Genomic DNA, 7,131 nt, shown 5'->3' with positions numbered 1-7,131 from the left:
GGGACCTTAGGGATCAGAGAGAGAACCCCAAAGTTCAGGCGAGAGATATCTACCGTACCGCGCATAAAACCATTGCAAACGTCGAAAATAGGACCTTTAAGCACTTGCCAAAACCGCTTAAACATCGCCACCGGCCACCCATCCGGCCCGGGCGCAGTATCGGATTTCATACCCAGCGTCGCCTTGTCAATCTCCTCAGGGAGGAAGGCCAATCCCAGGCCCTCATTTTCCTCGTCCGTGACCCGCAACGCAGGGTCCCACACATCCGCCCTCAGCCGAGCCCGGGGTTCATCCTTGGAACCCATAAGTTGGATGTAAAACTCATAAATGTGCCGGACGATATCCTGTTGCCGCAATAGGAGCCCCTTGTCAGTGTCAAAACCGGCGGATCTCGGGTAGGGGGTCCCGAACTGTGCGTCTAGGCGGATGGTAACAGGAGACAAGGGACACGATGTTTTACCCAGGTTCGGGCCCTCTTGATGGAGGTAAAACCCTACGTCCTGCTTGATTGATATTGATATTGTGGATGTTTACAAGAGTGGATCTACCACGAGATCAAGGAGGCTAAACCCTAGAAGCTAGCCTATGGTATGATTGTAATGGTTGTTGTTGTTGTGTCCTACGGACTAGAGCCATCCGGTTTATATAGACACCGGAGAGGGCTAGGGTTACATAGAGTCGGTTACAATGGTAGGAGATCTACATATCCGTATTGCCAAGCTTGCCTTCCACGCCAAGGAAAGTCCCATCCGGACACGGGACGAAGTCTTCAATCTTGTATCTTCATAGTCTTGGAGTCCGGTCGATGATGATAGTCCGGCCGATGATAGTTCGGCTGATGATGGTAGTCCAGCTATCCGGACACCCCCTAATCCAGGACTCCCTCAGTAGCCCCTGAACCAGGCTTCAATGACGATAAGTCCGGCGCGTATATTGCTTGGCATTGCAAGGCGGGTTCCTCCTCCGAATGATAGAAGATTGTGAACACCAGGATAGTGTCCGGCTCTGCAAAATAAATTCCACATTCCACCGTAGAGAGAATAATATATACACAAGTTCAATTTGTTGACGTTTTTTGCGGCATGACGTCACGCCACTACCAAGCCATTACTTGAATCGTTTTTTACTTTACCGCCTCAGCGCATTTAGCGAAGCGGTTTCCTTGGCACGTCTTGTCGAAGCAGAGATCGTGTTCCCCCTTAATCCGGGATTCTCATCAATACGGACGTGGGTAACCCAACCGCGCCATTGATGGTGACGCTTGGGGGATAAGCGAGTTTTACCAGGCCAGTGGGGGACGCGTAGACTTCGCCCGCCCATATAAGGGATAAGGATTCACCTTTTCACCTACGCCTTCTTCCTCCTTTGCTTATCCATCTCCGCGCACTCGAGCTCCAGCGCCCAAGCCCACACATCTCGTCTCAACCTTCCCCAGTTATGTCCGGAGCGGGAGGCAAGTGGATGACCTCCTCCGTTACGGAGGAGCACATCGAAAGGCTGCGCAGCGCCGGCTACCTGTCCGGCGACATCACGCACCGGCTGCCCGACGAGGGACAGCTCATCCCCACCCCCAGGCCCCATGAGAGGGTCGTTTTTCTTCCTCACTTCCTCCACGGACTGGGTTTTCCACTTCACCCCTTTGTTCGGGGGCTCATGTTCTACTACGGCCTGGATTTCCATGATCTGGCACCGAACTTCATCCTCAACATCTCGGCGTTTATCGTCGTGTGCGAGGCCTTCCTCTGCATCCAGCCCCACTTCGGCTTGTGGCTCAAGACCTTCAATGTCAAGCCAAAGGTAGTGAAGGGCACTCAAGCGGAGTGCGGAGGCACCATGTTGGGCAAGATGCCCAATGTCCTTTGGTTCGAAGGGGCCTTCGTGGAATCCGTCAAGGGGTGGCAATCGGGGTGGTTCTATATCACCGAGCCGCGCGACCCTAAGTGGGCGGCGGCCCCCAAGTTCAGATCTGGTATCCCCACGCAGCTCACCTCCTGGAAAGAGAAGGGCTTGCTGTGGGGTAGTTCGGAGGAGCTGACGGGACTCCAAGCCTGTATCCAGAAGCTGGTGAAGAAGCTCAGGCTGGTTAACGTGGTCCAAGTCATGCTCGTCCGCCGGATTCTCCCATGCCAAGAGCGGGCATTCAATATGTGGGAGTTCAATCCGGAACAGCACCAGGCGCTGAGCGGGCTCTTCGACACGACGTACGAAGGCGCCTGGAGGGTGCTGTTTAAGGGCGCCGAAGCCCCCGCATCCGCGACTGAAGATCGCGGATTTCGCTCGCAGCGCAAAGCCGGCGAGGTAAGTGATTCTACCCCTTTACGGGACACTTGCTTTTCATAGTTTGACTCTATGCGGGTTTTAATTTCCCCTTTTCCTTTGACAGGACTGGATGAGGAAGGCGGAGCAGATTATCTGCCCGGCTCCCATGCCAGAAAACCCAATAGACGCCCATCTAGTGAGGCTGCTGGTTCCGGCACCGCACGTGGTGCCGGAGAAGAAGGCCAAGAAGGAGGCCACGGGTGCTCGAAAGAGTTCCCGTTTTCAGGTGTCCGACGACTCCGGGGCGGACTCCTCCCCCGAAAACGAGGAGGAGAAAGAGGACTCTCTCCCAGAGGAGGGAGAGAGGAAGAGGAAGGCTTCCCCAATAGGGGAGGCCGAAGGGTCCAAGAGGGGAAGGACTATTCCCCCGGACAGCTCCGCCAACATCAACGTTGGCGAGGAAGAATGGCCTTCAAGGGCCAGGCCTCCGGCGAGATCGTAAGTATCCAGATTCCTGAATGAGTTATAATTTCTTTTTCTGTGTCACATAGTGTCATTCTGACGCCGCATGCTGCCTGTAGTCCGGCCAATGATGATCTCCCCGCTTCATCAAGCAGGTCGTTGGCTCCGTCGGATGTAGACTCCATCCCGACCGCCTCTACCCCTTGCGACCCCGAGGACGCCGAGGTGGGATCCCAAGAAGGGACCCATCAGGGGGAGGCTCCGGAGGCGCCACAAGGCGGCCTCCCGGACTCTGCGCCGGACTCCATATCAGAACCCGCAGTGGTTCCGGAGTCCGGCCGGCGGCCCCTTTGCAAGAAGGGCAAGACCGTGACGCCGGCGGCTTCCGTCCAACCGGAGGCGCCGGACAATTTGTTGGAGGCGCTCCAGAGCGCTTCCATCGAGGAAGAACACCGCACTATTATGAGTGCGGTGATTCAGAAGGTATAGCTCACCAAGAGCAGGCTGACCGAAGCCTGCAGTAGCCTTCTATCAGGCTTTGAGGTAAGAAGTTAAAATTATGTAATGTAATACCGCATAGACAGTAGCCCTTGATGCTTGGTTCGGTGTTTGGAAAGAAAAGCCGGACGGAGGATCTAAAAAGATATACGCAGGGTTGCTAAAAAATTATGTCAATATGGGTTGCAGGCTGTGCTGCTGACCTCTGCCGCACTGACTGTAGAGGTCGGTGCTGTGAAGCAGGAGCTCAAGCGGTCCGAGCAAGAGCTTGGCCGCGCCAAGAAGCAGCTCCAGGACAAAGAAGGTGAGTAACACCACTTTGAACTTGTACCTTACAGAAAAGGATTTAGGTTGCAACAAAAAATAACAAGGATAACATGGGTACTGCAGGGGCCACGAACGAGGTGGCAACCCTGAAGGAAGCCGTGTCCGCGGCCGAACGCAGTGCGGCCGCGGAACGGACAGAGCGAGAAAAGCAGGAGGCACAGGTGGCGGCGGTTCGGCAAGAGCTCCAGGCTTTCATGGAAAAGCATGAGAGTTTGGAGCGCGACTCAAAGACTCGAGAGTCCGAGCTTGCCTCGGCTCTCGAAAGTGCCAAAGCTGCCAAGGCCGAAGCCCATAAGGCCCTTCAGGAGGTGGAAGATGTGAAGAAAATAGCGGCGGGTAAGGCATTTTTCATGCAAAGCAAGCATGTTAATGTAAACTACCTGACACTTACCCGGATTCGGAGCTCTCCAGGGGCGTTTGCAGATTTGCCTCGCAGTGCATCCGATGCCGCCGCATTCTACCATGGTGAGGAGGGAAGCTCGACGGAGAAGGTCTTATGGTCTCAGTATGCCGAGGCCGGCCATCCGGTGCCCCCTAGCGACCAGCTGAAGCAACTGGTCGAACTCCACAAGGTAGCTGAGGAGGCCATGAAGGGCCTCATAGTCCGGCTGTGGCCTGGAGAGGCCATGCCTGGAAGCTACTTCGGCCTCGTGCAGCGGCTGGTGGACGCGTGCCCCTGGGTGGAGGTCATCAAGCGCTCCGCCTGTATTGAAGGTGCTCGTCGGGCCCTTGCCCGCGCAAAGGTGCATTGGGGCAAGTTGGATGCGGAGAAGCTAATCACTGACGCGCCACCAACGGGCAAGGATATCGTACGCCCGAAATGTACTATAAGACTGTCCTGAAGGGTGCCCGCAAGATTGCGGATGAGTGCCCCCGAGATGTAATTATTGAGTAAACTCGCTATGTAGTATCCTGTGCGCTGAAAACTTTGTTCATATGCGCTAAGCAATGCTTGTTGAATTTAAAATATTACCTTCTGTGCGGCCGTTTGTTAAATCTGAGAGATGGCAAGTCGTCGGCTTCAGCCCCCATGCCGCGAGTGCTGGGGTGTTCGGGATAAACTTGAGCACTCTTGTTCCCATTGTTGGGTCCATCTAGGGAGGCTCTCAACACAACGAACAAGGCAACCGGACTTATAATGCTTGAATACTCTCACTTAGCCATAGAATTCTATAATTTTAAATTTCGGTGAAGCCCCTAGTATTCGGAAGACCGAATTCGGGGCGCTATCCACGCCTTTCGTCGGACATTATCCGGAACTTCGCTCGAAGCAGCGTAGGTCTTTAAGGACCCGAAAAAAACCTCTCGAACAGCGACCAGTCTCTTGCCTTATCATGACGGTCAGTTTTAGCTTTCTCCACTGAGGCGTTAACCCGGCTCAACCGGGGCGCAATCGCAGTGGTTCTCCCAGTGCTACCTTAGCCGATAGAACGGAAACGTAAGGTGCCAAACATGGGAGCCGGGCAAACCCAACTATTGACCCAAGACATGATTCGGAGCCGATTCATATAATGCTATAAGTTCGGGGTGCCGCACTTGTGAAAGTGTTCGAACTTTATCACACCATAATGCGGGGAACATAAGCCCCTGGTGTATTCGGCCGTACCAAAATATACAGATGCAACATGTCGTAAATGAACATATATATAGAAAGTAATGCAATTATGGGCAAAAATGCTTCATTTTATTCAAGAAGGTCTGCTATGAGTGCGAAATGATACAAATAGTGCAGAAAGCAAGGGATTGGACAAATTAAAGGCGTCTCCCTCCAGGGGTAGGCTGCGGAATGGTGTATTTAACAAATTTAATGCTCGTAATGGAGACCACCTGAGTGTTCGTCGCGGCCTTTGTCTCTTCCTGGATGTTGTATCATGAGTTCGGCAGGTTCACCGCCGGACGGAGTCCTGTAAAAAAGGAGAAAAATAAAAGATAAAAAGAGCGACACACTTGGGAGCCCCTGGTGTGGTCGAACCACACTCTGGGTTTGTTGTGGTCGTGCCCCTTCCCCTAGACCCATGGTATCTCCAGGGCGTAATTATGTACGCGGAGAGTTTGTCTTGCAATTGTGTGAGGGCTGGGGTTGGGGCCGCATTGCTACGCGTGCTCGGAACGTGCCAGGTGGTCTTGGTTGATGTTGCTCCGGGCGCGTTTGGCCGTGTCCGGCCGTTTAACGGCCGGACTCAAAAATTGCCTTAAAAAACTGCTCTGTACTTCTGCCGCGAGAGCCGCTGTATGTTCCTCCATTCGGAGGGAGCGTTCCGTGTTTTCATTGACCGTGATGACTCCGCGAGGGCCTGGCATCTTGAGCTTAAGGTATGCATAATGCGGCACCGCGTTGAATTTTGCGAACGCGGTTCGCCGAGCAGAGCGTGATAGCCACTGCGGAACGGGACTATATCGAAGATTAACTCCTTGCTTCGGAAATTATCCGGGGATCCGAAGTACACTTCCGGTGTGACTGAGCCTGTACAACTGGCCTCGACACCTGGTATGACGCCTTTAAAGGTTGTCTTTGTAGGTTTAATCCTTGAAGGGTCTATGCCCATCTTTCGCACTGTATCCTGATAAAGCAGGTTCAGGCTACTGCCGCCGTCCATCAGGACTCTTGTGAGGTGAAATCCATCGACGATTGGGTCTAAAACCAATGCGGCGAATCCGCCATGGCGGATACTGGTCGGATGGTCTCTTCGATCGAAAGTGATCGGGCAAGAGGACCATGGGTTGAATTTTGGGGCGACTGGCTCCATCGCGTATACGTCCCTTAGTGCATGCTTCCGCTCCCTCTTGGGGATATGCGTTGCGTATATCATGTTTACCGTCCGAACTTGAGGGGGGAATCCCTTTTGTCCTCTGTTGTTCGGCGGCCGGGTCTCTTCCTCGTCATCGTTGTGTATCCCCTTGTCATTGTTTTCGGCGATTAATTTGCCTGCCTGCTTGAATACCCAACAATCTCTGTTGGTGTGGTTAGCTGGCTTTTCGGGGGTTCCATGTATTTGACAGGAGCGGTCGAGTATTCGGTCCAAATTGGACGGGCCCGGGGTGGTTCTTTTGAATGGCTTCTTCCGTTGACCGGGCTTGGAGCCTCGGAATCCGGCGTTGACTGACGTATCCTCATTGCTGTCGCCGTTAATGCGGCGTTTGTTTTTGTTTTGTCGCGACCTGCCATTGCGGTCCTTGGTATCCGGACTGCCAGCATTTTTGCTGAGGTTGTTGCTGCGAGCTAGCCAGCTATCCTCTCCCGCACAGAAGCGGGTCATGAGTGATGTGAGGGCTGCCATGGATTTCGGCTTTTCCTGTCCTAGGTGCCGGGCCAGCCACTCATCGCGGATGTTATGTTTGAAGGCAGCGAGGGCCTCTGCATCCGGACAGTCGACGATTTGATTTTTCTTTGTTAAGAACCATGTCCAGAATTGCCTGGCCGATTCGTCTGGCTGCTGGATTATGTGGCTTAGGTCATCTGTGTCTGGTGGTCGCACATACGTGCCCTGGAAGTTGTCGAGGAATGTGGCTTCCAGGTCTTCCCAGCATCCAATTGACTTTGCCGGCAGGCTGTTAAGCCAATGCCGAGCTGGTCCTTTAAGCTTG

The sequence above is a fragment of the Triticum aestivum genome, chromosome 2B, assembly GCF_018294505.1.
Source record: "Triticum aestivum cultivar Chinese Spring chromosome 2B, IWGSC CS RefSeq v2.1, whole genome shotgun sequence".
In the NCBI taxonomy this organism is placed as follows: Eukaryota; Viridiplantae; Streptophyta; class Magnoliopsida; order Poales; family Poaceae; genus Triticum; species Triticum aestivum.
Note: the sequence above shows the minus strand (reverse complement) of the source record.